At 33.8% G+C, this 23,274-nt stretch overlaps 1 protein-coding gene across 2 annotated transcripts in view; it reads left to right on the top strand.

Moving 5' to 3' along the window:
* The window catches only part of LOC114324672 (metastasis-associated protein MTA3), a 131,215-nt gene that overhangs the window by 1,445 nt on the left and 106,496 nt on the right, over positions 1–23,274 (top strand). The gene's annotated exons all lie outside the window — the stretch shown is intronic.

Genomic DNA, 23,274 nt, shown 5'->3' with positions numbered 1-23,274 from the left:
GTGGTACAGTCGATCGAATTAAAAAATCAACAGTTAATCAATTTCTTATCAGCCAACAAAAACCAAGATGATGTATCTTTCTTGATCATTATTAAAAGTAAAACTATCTTTTTCGATTTTGTTTATTCCTAATTATACAGGGTGTGTCACAATATTACAATACGTATTTGACAATACATCGCCAAATTACGAGGAAGGGTCAATAAGTCCGTGACTTTGAGTAACAAGTTTGGGAACCAGAAATAATCACTCGGGGCTAAATCTGGAGAATAGGGTGGATGAGGGAGCAATTCGTAGCCTAACCCTACCGCCAGACGAGCGACAATTACAGCGCTGTAAGAGCAGTAAAATGAAGCTCGAAAAATTGGTCCTTCAGTGAGTATATTTACAGCGCTGTTTGGCCATCCACTCACTATTCACTGTAGAACCCATTTTTTGAGCTTCATTTTACTGCTCTTAGGCTACGGCCAGACAAGCGATAATTTACGGCGCCGTAAAAGCAGTAAAACGAAGCGCGAAAATGGTTCCCACGGTGAGTGTAGTGGATGGCCAGACTGAGCTGTAAAATATCGAGCAGCAACATCGAACGGGCCCAACTTCGGCGTCGTGTCGCAAACGAATGGACGTGGGTCCAAATTTGTAGTTGATCTAGCCAGAACAACGACCAAAACACGGTATTTACATCTCGAGACACGCCGTAATTTACATCCCCATCTGGCCATGTTTTTTACTGCATTTACTGCCGCTTCATTTTACTGCTCTTACAGCGCCGTAAATTATCGCTTGTCTGGCCTTAGCGAACGGCTCCACGAGCGACAAAGTTTACGCCAGCAGTAGCCGTAAAACGAACTTAAGGCTAAGGCTACGGCTCCACGGGCTGGAAATTGACGCTAGCAGTAGCCGCAAAACGAACTTAAGGTTCCGCAGAACGGAATAGGAATAGCCGAACTGTACCGACTACAGGACTTGTGAGTAGTCGGTTCAGTTCGGCTATTCCTATTCCGTTCTGTGGAACCTTAAGTTCGTTTTGCGGCTACTGCTAGCGTCAATTTCCAGCCCGTGGAGCCGTAGGCTAAGGCTCCACGGGCGACAAATTTACGCTAGCAGTAGCCGTAAAACGAACTTAAGGTTCCGCGGAAAGGAATAGGAATAGCCGAACTGAACCGACTACGCACAAGTCCTGTAGTCGGCTCAGTTAGGCTATTCCTATTCCGTTCCGCGGAACCTTAAGTTCGTTTTACGGCTACTGCTAGCGTAAATTTGTCGCCCGTGGAGCCTTAGCTTAAGGTTCCGCGGAACAGAATAGGAATAGCCGAACTGAACCGAATACGCACAAGTCCTGTAGTCGGTTCAGTTCGGCTATTCCTATTCCGTTCCGCGGAACCTTAAGATCGTTTTACGGCTACTGCTGGCGTAAACTTGTCGCTCGTGGAGCCGTTCGCTTAGCATTACAGCGCTATAATTGTCGCTCGTCTGGCCGTCGGGATATTCATAGATTTTTGCCATGAAAACTGCATACTATTATGTGTGCACTCTTGTATTGTCCTTGTGGAAAGGAACTTTTCTTGTTCATAGCTTTTGATCATTCAAAATTGAAATCACTGAGCCATGCGAGATGCCTATGGCTCCCACAATCTCTGTCACTTTCAATCTCCGATCGGCTAAAACCATATCGTGAATTTTTTCAAATGTTTCAGATGTAGAGATATCAACTGGGCGTTCAGAACGTTCGGCATCTTCCGGGCTCGCACGGCCACGTTGAAATTCAGTTCTAAACCACTACTTTGCCCTAGAAATCTCTACTTTACCCGTGAAATCACTACTTTACACCCTGCCCTAAGCGAACGGCTCCACTAGCGACAAGTTTACGCCAGCAGTAGCCGTAAAACGAAGTTAAGGTTCCGCGGAACGGAATAGGAATAACCGAACTGAACCGACTACGCACAAGTCGTGTCGTCGTTTCAGTTCGGCTATTCCTAAAGTCCTGTAGTCGGTTCAGTTCGGCTATTCCTATTCCGTTCCGCGGAACCTTAACTTCGTTTTACGGCTACTGCTGGCGTAAATTTGTCGCCCGTGGAGCCTTAGCCTTAGCCTAACCCATTTCTTTATCATGGAAATGGATAGTGCAGAGTTCACATGATATTTATCAAGCTTAGCCTTGGTTTGAGACAAATTTTTATGAATCACAAAGAAGCAGAAGGTGCAGCATCACACATGATCATATATTTAATCTATCAAATAAATAATAGAAAAATATCACCAACAGGAAATAATATTTACCTATCTGGCGTATATAGACATTGAAAAGGCTTTTGACACGGTACCAAGGCAAAAATTATGGGTAATATAAGTGTACTCTGATCGCAGCGTGTCGCTATGACAGCTAAGAGATGCTCGGTCTTTGTGACAGACTGTACTTTTATAATTACACGCAAAAAGTGGACGAGCCGAGGTTTTGTATTGTATTCTGTGTGTTAGGGCATTCGATATATTCAGATAGTTTGTTTGTTGGTGGTACAGTCGATCAAATTAAAAAATCAACAGTTAATCAATTTCTTATCATGAACAAGCAGGATCGACGTTGGTCATTAAAAGTGAAACTATTTTTTTTCTATTTTGTTTATTCCTAATTATACAGGGTGTGTCACAATATTACAAAACATAATTGACATTCCATCGCGAAATTACGAGGGAGTCCTTTGAGTTCTGCACGTTGGAGTCAAATCTCTTTCCGCCAAGCCATTTCTTCAAGTTTGGGAATCAGAAATAGTCACTCTGGGCTAAATCTGGAGAATGAGGCGGATGAGGGAAAAATTCGTAGCCTAATTAATATATTTTTGCCATGGAAACTGCACATATGTGCACCCTTGTATTGTTCTGATAGAAATGAACTTTTTTCTAGCCTTTGATAGATGCGTTAATTGATACCAAATTGCTCTCGGTTTTGACATTTGTAATTCATGACATGACGTCTGTCAAAATTTTATGTCAAAAAACTTTATGCCAAAAAATTAGTTTGGTTTTTACAGCCGTCAGAAGTCAAACAACTTTTGTGTTTTCGGAAAAATGGAAAAAATCTAGTATCATTCACTGATTAGTTCCTCCACAAAAAGGGGAAAACGAATGTGCAGATCAAAGCTGACCTGGACGAAGTATAAATTGAGGCTGCACCTTCGTTAGCAACACTAAAATTTTGGAACGCTGAATTTGTTCATGATCATACGAGTGTTTTTGATGATGAGCTTCCCGGGAGGCCAAATGAAGTCACCACGCCGGAAATGATCAACAAAGTCGATGACATGATTACGACAGATCGTCGAATCAAGCTCCGCGAGTTAGTAGAGGCCCTAAACATTTCCTACGAACGCGTACGCATCATTCACCATCATTTGGACAAGAAAAAGCTATCCGCGCTATGAGTACCGCGTTTGCTGATAATCGACCAAATGCGAAATCGTGTGACCACTTCGGAGACGCTTTTGGCGATGATACCGCGCGATCTGAAGGATTTTTTCGCCGATTTATAACCGTTGATGAAACTGCATTATTACACACCGGAAACCAAGGAACAGTCGAAACAGTGGCGCAACAAAAAGTGCACATTTGGCCGGCAAAGTGATGACGACTGTTTTCTAGGATGCGAAGGGCATCATCCACATCGACTACTTGGAAAAAGGAAAAACAATCAATGGCGAGTACTAATGGGCGTCGAAAACGCCCCGGTTGGGTTGGGCACGCAAAAAAGTGCTCTTTCACCAAGACAACGCACCGGCTCACCGATCGGCCATCGCCATGGCAAAATTACACGAATTGGACTATGAATTGGTTGTAGACCCACCGTATTCCCCAGATCTTACCGCCAGCGACTTTTTCTGTTTCCAAACCTAAAAAAAAGGCTCGAAAGACGCCGTTTCGCAACAAAGGATGAAGTCGTCGCTTAAACTTCGGCCTATTTTGAAGAGCTCGAGCAAGTAGATACTATTCGGATGGAATAAAAAAATTGGAACAATAGGGAACTTGCACTAAAAAATTTTTTTGCATAAAATTGTTAATTTATGTTTTAAAATGTTATATTCAAAATATTACGTCTTAACAATGAATAGTGTACGTATAACATATGGTCAAAGTTCCGCGCCTAAAATTTCCGTTTCAAACAACTTCAAAAGCGGGAGCTGGGCTGTGACGTCACAGGCCACTCTTATCGTTTGCCCGTTCGGTAGGCTATTGCATTTGATGCAGTTTGCCCATAGATAAATAATAATATAGTTGAAATATCTTGTTTTACTCTGTGGCAAAAATGATTTTTTCTGTGACAGGCAAAATATTAACATTTTATCTCTGTTGACATGTATCAAAAAGTTCTTTTTTATGAAATTACTTTTGTCGTTTCTTGTGTTGAAGAACAAAGAAGAAACAAGTAACTTAAAAATAAACAAAAGTTTTAGTAATAAAAGTAAGAGTAACTAAAAAGTATTGGTGCTACTATGGTATGCGGTCTACAGTCGGGTTTCTACTATAGCTTGCGGTCTACCGAGGGATGCGGTGTAAGTATAAGCTGAGATGATAAAGATATTAACTTGTAAAATTAAAATAATGATTCTTTTTATTTATGCGTATTATTAACTTTGTAAAGAAGGATTTTGTTGGCTATGTACAAGTTCTATCGGTACGTCTGCTAATCACCATAATCTTTTCTCAGAAGGCTTTGAACACAATAATGAAAGGCTCCAGTAGGTACTAATAAACATTACAATAAAATATAATCTTTATTATAATGCAAATTACACCGTAATCTTTTCCAGGATATACGAAATACTTCGATTAGAGGTAGGTAGATCAAACCCACGGGGTAAACCCTATACTATAATATAATGGTACCAAACTATTGTTATAAACGGTTTAAACATGCTTATTAATAACTCTTACTTATTTGCCTTGACACCTCGCATTTCTCCAATAGAATAGCTTCCACTACTTTTTATAAAAGTTGCCACCATGAAGACATCAACGGTAGGTAAGTTAGTCAGATTGACTTTTTGAAAAACCCTCGTCCGTCATATTATGCGTTTTAAGCTCTTTACAAAGTAGCACTCAACTTTTATCAATTTCAGGTTAAAGCTAAGCTGATTGGGGAACTACTTATTACAATATATAAGATGAACATAAATAATACCTAGGAATTTTCCATTAAAGACGATTAAATGTAATATACCCGTGATACCTACCCTAATCGCGTTGTTTCCGACTGCTAGGCCCGGTTGACCGTGGCCCGTGACGTCGAACCAATAGAAGGACGTTCAAGAGCCTCCTAAGATATTTGAATTTTATAGCATTTTCAAAACGTCGTAATTAGCGTACGGGTTAAAAATATTTGTTTTTTTCGCATGCAAGCGTTTTAAGATCATGTTACCTTATGTTTTTTAATATCATTTTAATATTTAAAAATGTATGCAAGTTCCCTATTGTACTAAGCGTATCGAGGTGAAAGGGGACTATGTTGAGAAATAAATCGATTTAATCCCAAAAAACTTGTTTTTTCTGTCAAAAGCTAGTTTTATATCAATCCACTATCCTAATATTCGCCATTGATTGTTTTGACCTTTTGAAGGTAGTCAAACTGGATGATACCTCGTGCATCCCAAAAAACGGTCGCTGTTTTTATTGGCTGACAAACCCACCTTTGCTTTTTTGTCGCCGATTCACCCCGAGAAACCCACTGTTTTGACTGCTACTTGTTCTCCCGTGTATAGTGGATCCACGCTTCGTCCACGGTTACAAAACGGCGCAAAAACTCGTCCATATTGTGTCCTAACAACGCCAAATATTCCTGCGTAATTGTCACCATCTTGCAGGAAGCTTTCTTATACCCAAGTGATAAGGGATCATTCAAAATTGAAACCACTGAGCCATGCGAGATGCCTATGGCTTCCACAATCTCTCTTACTTTCCATCTCCGATCGGCTAAAGCCATATCGTGAATTTTTTCAATTGTTTCGGATGTAGAAACCTCGAACTGGGCGTCCAGATTGTTCGGCATCTTCCGTGATTGCACAGCCACGTTGAAATTCAGTTCTAAACCACTACTTTACGCTGGAAATAACTACTTTACACCTTAACCCACTGCCTTACCATGGAAATAGATAGTGCAGCCGTAGAGCCAGCGCCCACCACGCAATGGTTTTAAAAATCGGTTGAAAACTACTAGTAGTCCAGGGCGAACAGATGGACTTTGAGAGGTGACTCAAATTTTTTTGCAGAAATTGCTTGAAAATAATTCAAATAATAACATTTGAGTTATCCTCCCACTCAAACTGGTCCGGAACATTGTTTAAATAATCAAAATGTCAAAATATGAAGGAAAAATTCGATTTTTTTATTGGTTTTTTGATTATAACTTTAAAACTATTCATTTCTGTGAAAAGTTGTACTGGCATAAAAGTTGCGTAATTAAATTACCTACAATACAGAATTGGTTAAAAATTTAAAAAATAGTCACCCTTGTTGCAAAATAGCAATAATTGCGAAAAAAAACCATACAAAAACAAGTATTCGCATTTTACGTTTTTCAACCATTTACGCTACACTTAGGACCTTCATATTTTACCCAGAAAAACTTTATGATATAGTAAAACAACACTGTAAATTTCATTAAGATCGGTTTAATAGATTTTGCAAAATAAATTCTGCAATCCAGCTTTCGGAAAAAAATCATTTTTTTAAAATGTTGCAGGACTAAAAATAAAGCAGATAGCAAGTTGATTTTTTTTGTTTATAGAAGTGTACTATACCTTTCATTTGCAATTTGCAAAATTAAAATCGATTAATTACCACGGCGTCAGGAAATTTTTTAAATAAACATTAATTTTTGGTGCTACGCGCAGGACAGCGGTGTTCGATTCACACAAGTTGATTTCCACCAAAATTTCTTCCAATCTTTATCTAATATATTATTTTCTTACTCTATATTTTGTTGTACTTTAATATTTTAATTTCACAAAAATCAAACTAATTTTATTATTGTTTGTGAAATATTGTTTAAACAATTGCATATGTTTAAAAATAATAAACTTTTATTCTCTAAGTTAAAATATATGAACAAAGAAAGTTTTTGCTAAAAAAGGTGTTATTTCAAAAGATAGAGTATGTGTTTTTATTTTGCAATAAACAAATTTATTTTTTTATATCGAAATGTAATAAAAATTAACAAAGGTCATTGGAATTCCCAATCAGAGCAAACTATCCGCTGTCCTGCGCGTAGCACCAATAATTAATATGTTCATTTAAAAAAATTCCTGACGCCGTGGTAGTTAATCGATTTTAATTTTGCAAATGAAAGTTACAGTACACTTCTATACGCAAAAAAATTCAACTTGCTATCTGCTTTATTTTCAGTCCTGTAACATTTTGAAAAAATGAATTTTTTTTGCGAATGCTGGATTGCAAAATCTATTGAACCGATCTTAATGAAATTTACAGTATTGTTTTACTGTATCATAAAGCTTTTCTAGGTGAAATATGAATAGGTCTGGATCCCGCGTATGAAAAAAAAGTTGATTAATAGCAAGCTGAAAATTTGTTAATAGCTTAAGGGTGTCTAGTCGGATAAACTTTGATATATGGGAACACTGGAACAGGGGAAGTTTTAATTGTGGAACAGGTTAAAAATTTGGAACGGTCAGACCACGAAAACGGCACATTTATTTTGTCCGACAGAAAGACTTAAACTCTCCGAACAGAGATTAAAGTCTCATGCAAAAATCAGACTGCTATTTATCACCTGTCATAATTCCTGTAATTTGACAAATTCTACATGTTCCACTCATTAAAACGCCCATTTGATGATAAATATCAGTCTGATTTTTGCATGAGAGTTTAATCTCTGTTCGGAGAGTTTAAGTCTGTTCTGTCGGACAAAATACATGTGCCGTTTTCGTGGTCTGATCGATCTAAATTTTTAACCTGTTCCACAATTAAAACTTCCCCTGTTCCAGTGTTCCCATATATCAAAGTTTGTCCGACTAAACACCCTTAAGCTATTAACAAATTTTCAGCTTGCTCTTAATCAACTTTTTTTTCATACGCGGGATCCAGACCTAGAAGGTCCTAAGTGTAGCATAAATGGTTGAAAAACGTAAATTGCGAATATTTGTTTTTGTATGGTTTTTTCGCAATTATTGCTATTTTGCAACAAGGGTGAATATTTTATAAATTTTTAACCAATTCTACATTGTAGAAAATTTAATTATGCAACTTTTATGTCAGTACAACTTTTCTCGGAAATGAATACTTTTAAAGTTATAATCAAAAAACGAAGAAAAAAAAATGAATTTTTCCTTCATTTTTTGACATTTTAATTATTTAAACAATGTTCCGGACCTTTTTGAGAGGGAGGATAACTCAAATATTATTGAGTTATTTTCAAACAATTTCTGCAAAAAAATTTGAGTCATCTCTTAATGTCCAAATGTACTAATATTTTTACAGATGCGCCCTGGTCTATAGTTAGACATCAGTTTTAGGCGGATAGTCTCTACGTTTACGCTGCCGAAATAACAAAATATTTTCGAGTGCAATGGGTTTCAGACTAGTTTTAAAACAGTTGCGCCGTGGGGCTGGACCTTAGCGTTTGTATCCATTAGCATATTGGCAACCACATTGGCCCATTGTACTTATCTATTTCAAATCTAAGCAATTCTATTGATGTTTTGTTGTTCAGCAGTGATAAGCTTATATCCCTTATCCAAAAATTTCATTCACACGAGATTTTTATTGCAAAAAAAATGGACGCTCTCAATAAATTCCTCGATTACTCAACAGATTTGCGGAGCACATCCAATAAACTGTAGCATATTCTCTTTGCAGTTAGCATATTATTATGTGATTCAGACATTGGGAAATATCAGATTTTTTATCGGGTATTAATTATGTCATTTAGTATTGAATCATTGCTACACGGATACATTTTAATCACTTGTAATCTGTATACAATACTGTATATTTCATTAAGATCGATTCAATAGATTTTGCAAAATAAATTTTGCAATCCAGCTTTCGCAAAAAAAAATTCATTTTTTCAAAATGTTGCAGGACTGAAAATAAAGCAGATAGCAAGTTGAAATTTTTTTTACATATACGCTCTGAGCTTCGCTGGTGTCGCTCCTAGCGGTTACTAATTCAACTTTTACCGGTAATTTTTAAATTTATTATTTGTTATCGCTTAATATTTACAACGCAAAAAAGTAATTAAATTGTAATCGATTTTTTCAAGATTTTTCTAATCATTTTGACGTTCTATTAATAAAATATCAATTTCTTACTTCGGATACTCTGACAATAATCGTGTAGATGGCGCTAAGATTATAATAGATTATTTATAATTAGATATTACGGAACATTAAAAAAACTTAAATTCAGCTTTGACCAACTAATATTGTTTATAATTAATGTTTTTAATTTTAATTTTAAATTAATCACTTTGACATTTATGTCAAATTTCCAGTAAACGTTTACAAACTTGTCACTATTGGCGTTCGCGAATTTGTAAATATCCCCTCTACGTACGAGCTCACAGCGTATAGAAGAATACAGTACCTTTCATTTGCAATTTGCAAAATTAAAATCGATTAACTACCACGGCGTCAGGAATTTTTTTAAATAAACATTAATTTTTGGTTCTATGCGCAGGACAGCGGTGTTTGATTCACACAAGTTGATTTCCACCAAAATTTTTGCCAATCTTTATCTAACATATTATTTTCTTACTCTATATTTTGTTGTATTTTAATATTTTAATTCCACAAAAATCAAACGAATTTGATTATTGTTTGTGAAATATTGTTTAAACAATTGCATGTGTTTAAAAATAATAAACTTTTATTCTCAAGTTAAAATATATGAACAAAGAAAGTTCTTGCTAAAAGAAGTGTTATTTCGAAGGACAGAGTATGTGTTTTTATTTTGCAATAAACACATTTATTAGTTATATCGAAATGTACTAAAAATTAAAATTTATCAATCATTATCAAAGGTCATTGGAATGCCCAATCAGAGCAAACTATCCGCTATCCTGGGCGTAGCACCAAAAATTAATGTTTATTTAAAAAAATTCCTGACGCCGTGACAGTTAACCGATTTTAATTCTGCAAATTACAAATGAAAGGAACAGTATTCTTCTATATGTAAAAAGAATTCAATTTACTGTCTGCTTTATTTTCAGTCCGGCAACATTTTGAAAAAATGAATATTTTTTGCGAAAGCTGGATTACAAAATTTATTTTGCAAAATCTATCAAACCGATCTTAATGAAATTCACAGTATTGTTTACTATATTATATAGTTTTTCTGGGTAAAACATGGAGGTCCTATGTGTAGCATAAATGGTTGAAAAACGTAAAATGCGAATACTTGTTTTTTATGTTTTTTTTACACTTAAATAACACTTTTTTTAGCAAAAACTTTCTTTGTTCATATATTTCAACTTAGAGAATAAAAGTTGTTTAAACAATATTTCACAAACAATAATAAAATTAGTTTGATTTTTGAGGAATTAAAATATTAAAATACAACAAAATATAGAGTAAGAAAATAATATATTAGATAAAGATTGGAAGAAATTGACGCCGTGGTAATTAATCGATTTTAATTTTGCAAATTGCAAATGAAAGGTACAGTACACTTCTATAAGCAAAAAAAATCAACTTGCTATCTGCTTTATTTTTAGTCCTGCAACATTTTAAAAAAATGATTTTTTTGCGAAAGCTGGATTGCAGAATTTATTTTGCAAAATCTATTAAACCGATCTTAATGAAATTTACAGTGTTGTTTTACTATATCATAAAGTTTTTCTGGATAAAATATAAATGTTGTTCTGAAGCTATTTCCTTGTGGCATTTTTATGATTAATTATTTATATGGGAAATAAGCCACAATTAAAATGAAAAAAATAATTTTATTAACGTTTCGACGCCCAAATCGTTGTGCCCAAAACGGCACCCGATTTGGGCGTCAAAACGTTAATAAAATTATTTTTTTCATTTTAATTGTGGCTTATTTCCCATATAAATAATTAATCATAAAATATAAAGGTCCTAAGTGTAGCGTAAATGGTTGAAAAACGTAAAATGCGAATACTTGTTTTTATATGGTTTTTTTTTCGCAATTATTGCTATTTTGCAACAAGGGTGATAGTTTTTGAAATTTTTAACTAATGCTATATTGTAGGAAATATAATTACGCAACTTTTATGTCAGTGCAACTTTTCTTCGAAAATGAATACTTTTAAAGTTATAATCAAAAACGAAGAAGAAAATCGAATTTTTCCTTCATTTTTTGACATTTTGATTATTTAAACAATGTTCCGGACCTTTTTGAGTGGGAGGATAACTCAATTATTATTATATGGGTTATTATTAGTGTGACCAACTCCAATTCAGTCGAATCCGGGACAAGGCTGAAAAAAATACCTGAAATCCGGGACTTTTCAATGAAAATCGGGCCATTGTTTTTTTCAGAAGACGATAATTATAGTACTTCTCGTTGTCCTTATGCCCAATAAGGACTTTGCTAGATGCAGAATGTCAGACTTTGCTATCACCTATCTATCTGTTACACATTTCTTCCACGCCTTCCGGTCTCCTGCCATTTCCTTCATCTGTTGCACTGTTTTCCCTCTCTTGGTCCTGATTTCCTGGATTTGTTCCATCCACCCCTTTCTAGGTCTGTTCCATCCACCCCTTCATTTATCCCCCTGTCTTTTCGCATCTGTCACCTTCTTTACTAGTCTGTTCTCGTTTATTCCAGTTATATGTCCAAATCAATTCAGTTTTCTTTTTTCAATTTTTTTCTCTATTGCTTCCTGTCTTAGCACGTTTTTGATGTTTTCGTTCCTTTCCCTGTCCAGCTTCATCTTTCCAGCTATTTTGCTCAATTGCTTTATTTCTGCTGCATTTATGGCACTTTCATGTCTTTTATTTGTAGGTAACTCATGTCTCGCTTGTATATAGACGTGTTGGTACTGTGATTGTATACCTATATGTATTTTAGTTTCCTGGCTGATTTCCCTTTTTCCCAGTATCGTATTATTAATCTTGTAGCTTTCTTTGTCCCATTTGCAATTTCTAAGTCTAGCTTTCCATACAAAAACGAAAAAAAGTCGACCCTTATAGGTTTCGTAGAACTATAATACCACGATATAAGATGCACGCGTTTTGGATGTGCTGTTAGTATTATTACACCCTAGAAATTGTCGACTTTTTATCGTCCCACCAATTCAATTTGCTGTGAATTATTTGCAGAATAACGTATTCAAAATTTCAAAATAGAATTTTACCAAAACGTTGAAAATTCGGATGGCCCGGAAGACTTGTCCGGGACGCCGGGACACGACTTTTTATTTCGGGCCATGTCCCGGATTTTTCGGACTAGTTGGTCACACTAGTTATTATATAAGCAATTTCTGCAAAAAAATGTGAGTCACCTCTCAACGTCCAAATGTACTAATATTTTTACAGATGCGCCCTGGTCTATCAGGATTTCTTAACATTCTGTGTTTTGATTCATTCGCTTATGTGGGATAATAAAAAAGTTAGGTACTTTATTGGCCTGGATCCCGCGTACCAAAAAAAAAGTTGATTGATAGTAAGCTGAAAATTTGTTAATAGCTTAACGGTGTCTAGTCGGACAAACTTTGATTTACGGGAACACTGGAACAGAAGAAGTTTTAATTGTGGAACAGTTTATTAATTTGGAACGTCAGATTACGAAAACGCCCCATGTATTTTGTCGGACAGAACTTCCAATTGATTTCTTACCGTTTCATTAAACTCTCATGCAAAAATCAGACTGCCATTTATCACAATATAATTCCTGTCATTTGACCTGTTCTTCGTGTTTGACTTATTAAAATGCCCAGTTGGTGATAAATACCAGTCTGATTTTTGCATGATAGTTTAATGAAATGGTAACAAATCAATTGGAAGTTTTATCCGACAAAATACATGGAACATTTTCGTAGTCTGACGTTCCAAATATTTAACCTGTTCCACAATTAAAACTTCCTCTGTTCCAGTGTTCCCATATATCAAAGTTTGTCCGACTAAACACCGTTAATCTATAAACAAATTTTCAGCTTGCTATTAATCAACTTTTTTTGGTACGCGGGATCCAGGTCTATTAATAACAACTAGCCATGTATTTTAGCCATCAATACAGGGTGTTTCTAAATAAGTGCGACAAACTTTAAGGGGTAATTCTGCATGAAAAACGAATGACCGTTTGCTTTATAAACATATGACCGTAAATGCTTCGTTTCCGAGATACGGGATGTTGAATTTTTTCTTACAAACTGACGATTAATTTATTGCTCTAAAACCGGTTGAGATATGCAAATGAAATTTGGTAGGTTTTAAGAGATAGTTATTGCGCATTTTTTGACATGCAATTAAGAATTTTATATTCTTCATTGGCGTGCACACGGGTCATACATATTACCCGTATTCCTGTAATCACAAATGGGGAGATCTAAAAATGTTAAATTGCATAAAAACCAGTAATTTTTTGTTACTTTTATTTATTTATATTAAAATAATAAATAATGTGCTAAGCTAAGGCCTCTTTTATGTTTGGTATTGTCAGCCAGTTATTATTTTTTAGATTCTGTTTATTATGTAAATACTTTCGGATTTCACAATGTGTAGTACAGTTTTAAATGTATTTCGCCATGCTAAGATAGCATAGCATGAATATCTTTTTATTTGCATATCTCTAATCCGGACTAGAATGTATATATTTAGAACAAACAAAAAATATAATTTTAATTTCAAACCGAAAGCGTATATTAAAGTAAATTTATAAGTTTACGTCTGATGCAAGTCTGAAAATCATTTTTTGTTTTGTTTAATACACGAGGTTGGTCGAAAATAAGGTTAGTTTTAAAATTTGAGATTTTTGTGTTATTTCAGTATGTACACATATCCCGAACATTATGTTGACATATTTTGTCATTTTGCATTTTTGTGCTAAAAAAAAAATAAGTTAATGAGGGGGGTAACACTTATTCCAGTGCACTGTATATTATACTTAATAATTTTTGTACATTGGTCATCAATTCTATTGTTGCTTAAGGAATTAGAAATTGCCCAAATTTCCACGGTGTCAAATGCCTTCTCGTAATCTACCATAGCTATCCGGAGTGCTGTATTCGTTTGATTTTTTGATCGGTATTCTTATTACTTGCATATGAATCGCTTATTGTATAAACGTCCACTTCCGTAAGAAATTAAAGTGAGATATACATTTTGTTAAACCAACGTGGACGGATCGATGAGCCTATAAAGGAAATTTGTATCTCTCACCATACGCGAAATATCGCACGATAAAATTTTTGTTGAGCGTATAAAGGGAACTAGTCCGGGACTGATTACCTTTATACAGTTGAGTCCGCGAGTCTTTACCCGTGCGTCATTAATACCTGGCGAGATAAAACACATACTTTTTATCTAGCATCATTCTCTTCCACGCATGAAACTCATGACAAACCAGCTGCCGTTTGTTATTGAGTAAAAACACATGTTATTTTTATGAACCATCTAGACTCAGTGCATTGAAAAGAGATAGGTACAAAAAAAGACGATTCGGTATGTTTTCATATTTTAAGCACAATGTGTTTGACGTTTCTGCTTTGTTTACTTTTGTGGCTGTCAGTCAGTTGAATTTTTTGCGGTTTTTGTCGAATTTTTGCGTTTTGAAGTTTCTTTATATTACACAAACAGTTGTTTTCACAACTAATTTTATAATGGGCTTTGAAATTTTAAGGTATATAAATTTATTTTGGCAATTAATATTTAAAACATACAAAGCTAACGTCATTCACACAGTAAAGAAATGATTGTGTTTAGATTTCCGTCAAAGTGAACAAAATAACAAAAATAAAATATGTTATTGAATTTTTTTATAAACTGTTTATTTATTTATTAATCAATAATAATAAAAGTATTTATTAAGCTACTTCAAATGTAGCTGTAATTCTGCACAAAAATTTTGAAGCAAAACTTACATTTGACATTCTATATATTTGATTACGTCAAATTTTATAATAAATTCGTAATCGGAACAGTAGCCACTTTCTGTCAGTTGTTGTTGCGTGAAATAGATTTCCGACTTATTTCGTATGCTTTAAATGATGACGCACGGGTATAGACTCGCTGACTCAACTGTACAATAATTCTTGTGGCGCCACCATCGTTTGTGTCATTTTATTTACAGAATCGTTTATTTTATTACGTCGGTTAGCTTACTAAACGTTAGTTCGCCTTACAATGTATTTTAGTTCTTGTTTGTAATAATAAACCTTTTTTTATAAATAAATTAATAATTTAACTGTAGAGAAGCAGCATTATTTCGTCTTTTATACATTGATTGTGTAAAGGAAACAAGTCCTTGCTTTTAAAAACGACTTTTTGGCCTTAACAGTTTTCAAAGCCAAGTTTGCTCCTATCACATGTCACTCTACAAGTATCCTTCTACATTTCATCTGTAAGACAAAATTTGATAGGTCATCAAGCTTCTAACTAAATAGTTTTTTTCGTTTTTCTCAAAACTAAGTATTGTGGACTTATACCCTTTATATAATAAGCGCTTCATAATATGATCTATGGTGGTGTAATCTTTTCTAAATCCTGCCTGTTCCCGAGACTGATAAACATTTGTTAGTCACAATGTAATTATCTTCATAGACAGCTTATACAAGATTGATAACAGGCCAATGGATATCTAGTTTTCTAATTTATTTCTCTTTTTATATCATAAATGTATCCTATATTATAGGTTATTGTAATTAATAAAAGCTACATTTACTTTTGGACTTGTCTGCTTTCATCGCCAACTACACAATTATAATATTTATTAAAGTATTTATTAAAAACAAATAAATGTAAAAATGCTAATATAATTCAAATTAGTCGAAGTGACTATTAAACAAAATAAAATTTAATATAAAAAGAAATGAAATAATTCGGTTTAAAATCAAATAAATAGATACTGATAACCGGATTTTTCAAATAGAATAACATCAACGACGACCAACTGAATATATCGAATGCCCTAACGCACGCATACACAATACAAAGCAAAAGCATCGGCTCGTCCACTTTTATGTGTAATTATCAAAGTACAGTCTGACATAAAGACGGAGCATCTTCCAGTTGCTTGCCGTTATTACCTCAAATGCTTTTTAACATAATATATTATAATTAAGGATATTACTTGGAATAATGGATTTTCATTTTATTTTACGACTTTCTTATTTCTTACTTTTATAACTTTAAACAAAGGCTTTGCCACTTTTAATAAATATATTGTGGTATATTTTATAATAAAACGCGAAAATTGCGATATTTCAGTATTTATAGAAAAAAATGGCTTTAAATAATAATAAAAATCACTTTAATCTACGTTCGAAAAACGGTTCGAAATGTACAGTGAATGAATGCTATTCCCTGGGTATATGGTACCCTGGGCACTTTTGACTCCGGTGATCACTTTTGACGTCATATTCGTTTTCGGCGACCCCAAAAACCCCCGAGTAACAAAATTGAACTCATTTCCGCCGATAATTGACGAGTTCTGAATTTTTTTTATTGTCTGTTTGAGCTGCACTTTAAGAATGCATTTTTTGTATGCAGTTTTTCAATATTATATCATGGCTCAGGTTCACAATAGAATCGAATGCAAAAAGAATTATTATAAGATCCGTCTGGTCCTTTTTTTTCGGAGGTGCTTTATCGCTTCGACTAAACCATGGTCTACCCAGTATTTTTTTCTTTAATTGCCCAGAACGACCCATAGACATGAAAAGTCTGACCCAGGTCCCAATCCCAAAATGCGTATAATTAATCTTCCCAAAAATTACTCATATATTTCAAAACACTGTATAATATCACAGGATAGGCTAGCACAAATCAGAACAGACAAATCGTCGCAATGTCGGAAAATCAGAAAATAATTAACAAAAAAAATAAATACTTATTTATCAATTTGCATGAATAAGCAACTTTTGTGGTTGTCGATAAGAGATTGATTTGCATGATATTTTAACTGATTTCCGAATATATCGAACATAACAGAAAAAATGTGAATTTAATAATTTCTTTTTAAAGTTTTTAAACGCACTCAAAATTATTATCGATTTCTATACTAGGTTTGTTAAAAAAGGTGTTTTATTTTTCTCGAATATCTTTTTTGTCCTTTTTAAGTAATCCCTCTCAGATATAATACACGTTTTTCCATGATGCTTGCGCTTTTTCCCATCCTCGAAACTGTCCTGATGGCACTGAGGTCTGCTACGTTAAGTTAGATTTCATTTGAGATTCAATTTTTTCATTTTAGACGTAAGAGGTCTATTATTGTGGTTCATCACTAGCTTAAAGAGTTGTCCCCCCCCAGCGCAGTCTTTTTAACAAAGTCTATTAAGGTGGTAGGCGCAAAATTTCGGCTCCAATGCGTTTTAAATGCATCCATTTTTTTCGAATCCTGAGAAAACTAATAACATATTTTTGAAACATTTAAACGCAGAATGAAAGATTACATTATTACCGAGGGCCGAAAGTCCCTTAGAATAAACAAAAAGTTTCTTTTGATAGATTTATTTGAAATTAAAATCATCATTCTCTTTGTCTTATCCCTATGCGGGGTCGGCTTCCCTAATTGTATTTCTCCACACGATTCTATCTTGGGTAATATCAATGTTAATCTCCTTTACCAACATGTCCTGTCTTATCGTCTCCCCCCACGTCTTCTTTGGTCTTCCTCTCCTACTCCTTCCAGGAATCTGCACTTCAGATATTCTTCGTATTGGGTAATTAGCGTCTCGACGTTGAACATGACCAAACCATCTTAACCTATGCTCTCTCATTTTGGCATCAATTGGTGCCACACCTAGACTTCCCCTAATATACTCATTTTTAATGTTATCCTTCTTTGTCACTCCACTCATCCATCTAAGCATTCTCATTTCCGCCACATGCATTCGTTGTTCCTCTTTCTTTTTCACTGCCCAACATTCAGTTCCGTGCATCATAGCCGGTCTTATGGCTGTTTTATAGAATTTTCCCTTCAGCTTTATTGGAATTTTTCTGTCACACAACACACCACTCGCTTCTTTCCACTTCATCCATCTAGCCCTAATTCTACTGCATGCATCTTCATCTATTTCTCCATTACTCTGTAATACCGATCCTAGCTACTTAAAACTATTGCTTTTCACAATAATTTAAACCTTTTTCTTCCAGAGCTTGTCTCCACTGTTCCAGTTTTTGTTCTAAGTCTCTTTCACTATTTCCTATTAACACTACATCAGCATACATTAGGCACCATGGAATGCTACCTTGTAGTTTCGCTGTTATCTGGTCCAAAACTAATGAGAATAAATAAGGACTAAGCACCCCGAGCCTTGGTGCAATCCTACTTTCACCTGAAATTTATCAGTCTCTCCCACACCTGTCCTAACACTAGTCGGTATTCCCTCATACATATCTCTCACAATCTTTACATATTCGCCAGGGACTCCTTTCTTATTGAGGGCCCACCACAGAATCTCTCGAGGAACTCTATCATATGCTTTCTCAAGATCAATGAATACCATATGAGCGTTGGTCTCTTTATTCCTGTATTTTTCCGTCAGTTGCTTTACAATGAAAATTGCATCTGTTGTTGATCTATTTATTTGAAATTAAAAATCACACTAAATTCCTCTTTTCTTTTCTCACTCCTGTAACTTATTAAAATAAACATTATAGAAGTTTTCAGGGACTTTCGGCCCTCGGTAATAACGTAATCTCTTCATTATGTGTTTAAATTTTTCAAAAATACTTATTAGTTTTCTCAGGATTCAAAAAAAATCAATGCATTTAAAAAGCCTTGGCTCGGAATTTTGCGCTTACGCTCTTAAGAGGAAACAGTAGCGATCAACAGGTAGCGAAAACGCGTTCCAAGATTGCGGCTGTAATTTTGAATATTTTTTCGAGATATTTGGCACACGTATTCGTAATATAATAAAGAATGGCGGTACAGAGCCCAATTTGAAAAAATATATTAATATGTGGAAATTACTCTGTAATTAAATTTAATATTAAAAAAACGAGCCTGTACCGCCATGAAGAAGAACAAAAAAATACACTTTCTTCAAATAAACTTTTTTATCCGATGCCACATTTTGTGTTATTTTGGAACTACTAAAATTTTTATTTCATTAGTAGTTCCAAAATGACACAAAATCTAGGCATCGGATAAAAAAGTTTATTTAAAGAAAGTGTATTTTTTGTTCTTCTTAATGGCGGTACAGGCTCGTTTTTTTAATATTAAATTTAATTACAGAGTAATTTCCATACATTAATATAATTTTCAAATTGGACTCTGTACCGTCATTCTTTATTATATTACGAATACGTGTGCCAAATATCTCGAAAAAATATTCAAAATTACAGCCGCAATCTTGGAACGCGTTTTGGCTACCTGTTGATCGCTACTGTATCACCTTAATAATCAAATTTTAAAAATGGCCTGAATATGTCGTAACTGCATTCCGGAGTTCGACTCTTAAAAACAATAAAAACAACTCACCATGTTTTTTGAACCATTGTTATACCATCTTATATACAGAGAGAGTCTGTAATTTGGAATAAATTCAATATCTCAGATACTAATTGTTTTTTTGAAAAATGCTCAGACCCGTCGATTAGTATTTCAAATTGTCCTTTTTGACATGCAATTATAATGTATACAGGGTGTCCCAATTTAGAGATATGACGTCATCGTTGATTTTCTTAAATGGCAACATTGTCATTTTGATAGCTATTTTGATAGGGTATGTAAAGTTATACACAACTGCAAAATATCAAATTTTTATTCTCTACCATTTACAAAATAATAGAAAATAATAAAGTTATATCTATAATTTGGAATAAATTCAATAATTAAAATAATAATTGTTTTTTTGAAAAATGCTCAGGGTCGATTAGTATTTTAAACTGTCATTTTTGACATACAATAATAATGTATACAGGGTGTCCCAATTTAGAGATATGACGTCATCGTTGATTTTCTTAAATGGCAATACTGTCATTTTGATAGTTATTTTGATATGATGTGTAAAGTTATACACAACTGCAAAATTTCAACTTTTGTTCCCTATCATTTACAAGAAAATAAAAAAAACAAAATTATGAAAAACAAGTAATCAAATAATAATTGAATTTAATTATTCCAATTAAGCAAATACTCATAATGTTGGCCCTCAATGATTGTCAAATTGTCAATGGGCAACGTTATGAGCATTTGCTTAATTGAAATAATTAAATTCAATTATTATTTGATTAGGTACTTGTTTTCCATAACTTTGTTATTTTTTATTATATTGTAAATGATAGGGAACAAAAATTTTAAATTTTGCAGTTGTGTATAACTTTACACACCCTATCAAAATAACTATCAAAATGACAGTGTTGTCATTTAAGAAACTCAACGATGACGTCATATCTCTAAATTAGGACACCCTGTGTACATTATCATTGTATGCCAAAAATGACAATTTGAAATACTAATCGACGGGTCGGAGCATTTTTCAAAAAAACAATTAGTATTTTAATTATTGATTTTATTTCAAATTACAGACATAACTTTGTTATTTTCTATTATCTTGTAAATGGTAGGGAATAAAAATTTGATATTTTGCAGTTATGTATAACTTTACACACCCTATCAAAATAGCTATCAAAATGACAGTGTTGCCATTTAAGAAAATCAACGATGACGTCATCTCTAAATTGGGACACCCTGTATACATTATTATTGTATGTCAAAACGGACAATTTGAAATACTAATCGACGGGTCTCAGCATTTTTCAAAAAAACAATTAGTATTTGAGATATTGAATTTATTCCAAATTACAGACTCTCACTGTATATCAAAATACCAAAGTACTTATATTGTTTTGATTATGAATTGATATTATCGTATATATGACTCAAATGTCAAAACTATCTCATGAAGAAGGAATGTGTTACAATATTTTTTTATATCCTATGATATAAAAGTTTCGAGCGACCTATACTAAAATCACAATAAATATGCACTAGCACTAGAAAGAATCAAACCACGACACATTAATGTTAAAGGAGTACTCTCAAATCATGGTTTACAAAGTTGTAAATCATGGTTCAAGAGTGCTCCCCGAACATTCAACGTGTCTTGGTTTGTTTATTTCTGGTGCATCTTTATTGTGATTTTAGTATAGAACTGACTTAAAATATTCACTATCACAAATAAATTCCATTTTAAAAATATAAATATTGTTCCTGTTATACAAACGTTTGGGTATTGTTATCGTTAGTACTCTGATTATCTTTTAAATAAAAAGGAAGATTTACGAATATAAATAGAATGATTCAGTGTAGCTATGATGTAATTGTATTTCTGACCAGAAAATAAAATAGAAATTAATTACAACCATTAAATAAAACCGTTCTTAAACTAAAAAATTTTTGTACATACAAAATTAAAAACTTTTTTTTAATTCTCAAAACATTTTTTTTTATCATTGTGGGATCGGTACTAACCTGAGGGACCGCAGACGTTCGGATTCAATTAGCATCTCTTTGTAAAGATAATGAAGTCGACTTTACTAAGTAACTAGACATTTACTCAACACACACGCCACACATTACACTGTAATCTGATTGCGTAGTTGTCGAGGCATTTAAGCTAAATTATAATAATAAAAGGGCAAATGAATAATATTGATTTCTATTTTGTGATAAAAACTTTATAACCTGATACACAATGTATTTTTTTGAACAAAATATTGAGTGAATTTTTATAAATGCATTGTACTACAAAAAAAGCAAGGTAATGTTATATTTCTGTTACATTCCATGAATATAATGAATCAAATAAACTAGAACAAATGCTATTGATTAAAATTAAAATTTTCGCTCGCCAAATAAAATCTATTCAAACAAAAAAAAATCCCTAATATATAAAGCAACGAATATTCAAACTGTTTTTGTGAATCATTAACGTTTTCCAAATTGTATTTAATATTGAATAAAATTTGAAGGCTAACCCATCATGTAATTTCAAACAAAGGAAAAGCAAATATGTAGTAAGGTAATAATTAATAATAATAATTCCTTAAATCTACTAGAACATTGATATAAAATATGAACAAACCAGCCACAACAGAAAGGGCAATGCTAGGTATACGACTATCAGATAAAAAGAGGAACGAGAGGGTAAGACCAAAAACAAAAGTCGAGGATATTGCAACAAAAATTGCCAAACTCAAAGGGACCTTCGCAGGCCACACTGCTTGACAAAATGACCAACGTTGGAACGCCACAAAACAACATTGGAGACCCTGCAAAGGTAATTTATTATATTATGAATGAAGTAAATGAAGTAAAAGAAAGACATGCTCACAATCATTTATTTCACTTAGACAACCGGTTTCGATCTTCACAATATACAGATCATCTTCAGGTCAGATTAAATGCTACAATTAAAGAAAACCAGAGTTAGAACATTGTCTGGTTATACTAAAAGATGCTAATAAGAAAGCCAAAATTTTGAAAAGTATGTAAATATGGCATTTTAGAACAACAAACAAATACATACGCATGCACACTCATGAGCAAACAAGTACTCATAAGCCCACATACGCATGCAAATGCATAAGGTATGACTATTTGTTGAAATTTGATCTACTTATATGCCGTTGCAAGGGATGATTTGTAAGGTCATCAGTAACATGATTTCAAGTCAAAATTATGCTAGCAGGATAACTAGGTAAAGGACTGGGTAGGCGGACATGCTTCGTAGGTTAACACACAATATAACGGGATAGTAATTTATTATATTAATTGGGAAATAAGCCACAATTTAAGTTGGAAATTAATATAGTAAATTACATAAGATGCCACAAACAAATAGCTCCAGAACAATACCTACAAAGGTAGACGATCAAGAGACAGACCATAGATGAGATAGGTAGGTGCCATCGAAAAAATAGCCGGAACAAATCGGAAGTATGTTGCTCAGGATAGCGATCTATGGAAGGAGTTGGGAAAGACCTATATCCAAAAATGAACAATAGAGGGCTAAGGAGAAGAAGACTGCAGAAAATTGGCTTATTGCACATGTCCCTTTCGTGTAACCTTCTGGCTCTGATTCTTAATGTTAAAGATTACTTACGTAGCCGGAACCCACGGCTTTACTTACCTCTC

The sequence above is a fragment of the Diabrotica virgifera genome, chromosome 2, assembly GCF_917563875.1.
Source record: "Diabrotica virgifera virgifera chromosome 2, PGI_DIABVI_V3a".
NCBI classification, from domain to species: Eukaryota; Metazoa; Arthropoda; class Insecta; order Coleoptera; family Chrysomelidae; genus Diabrotica; species Diabrotica virgifera.
Note: the sequence above shows the minus strand (reverse complement) of the source record. Positions and strands in the feature narration are given on the sequence as shown.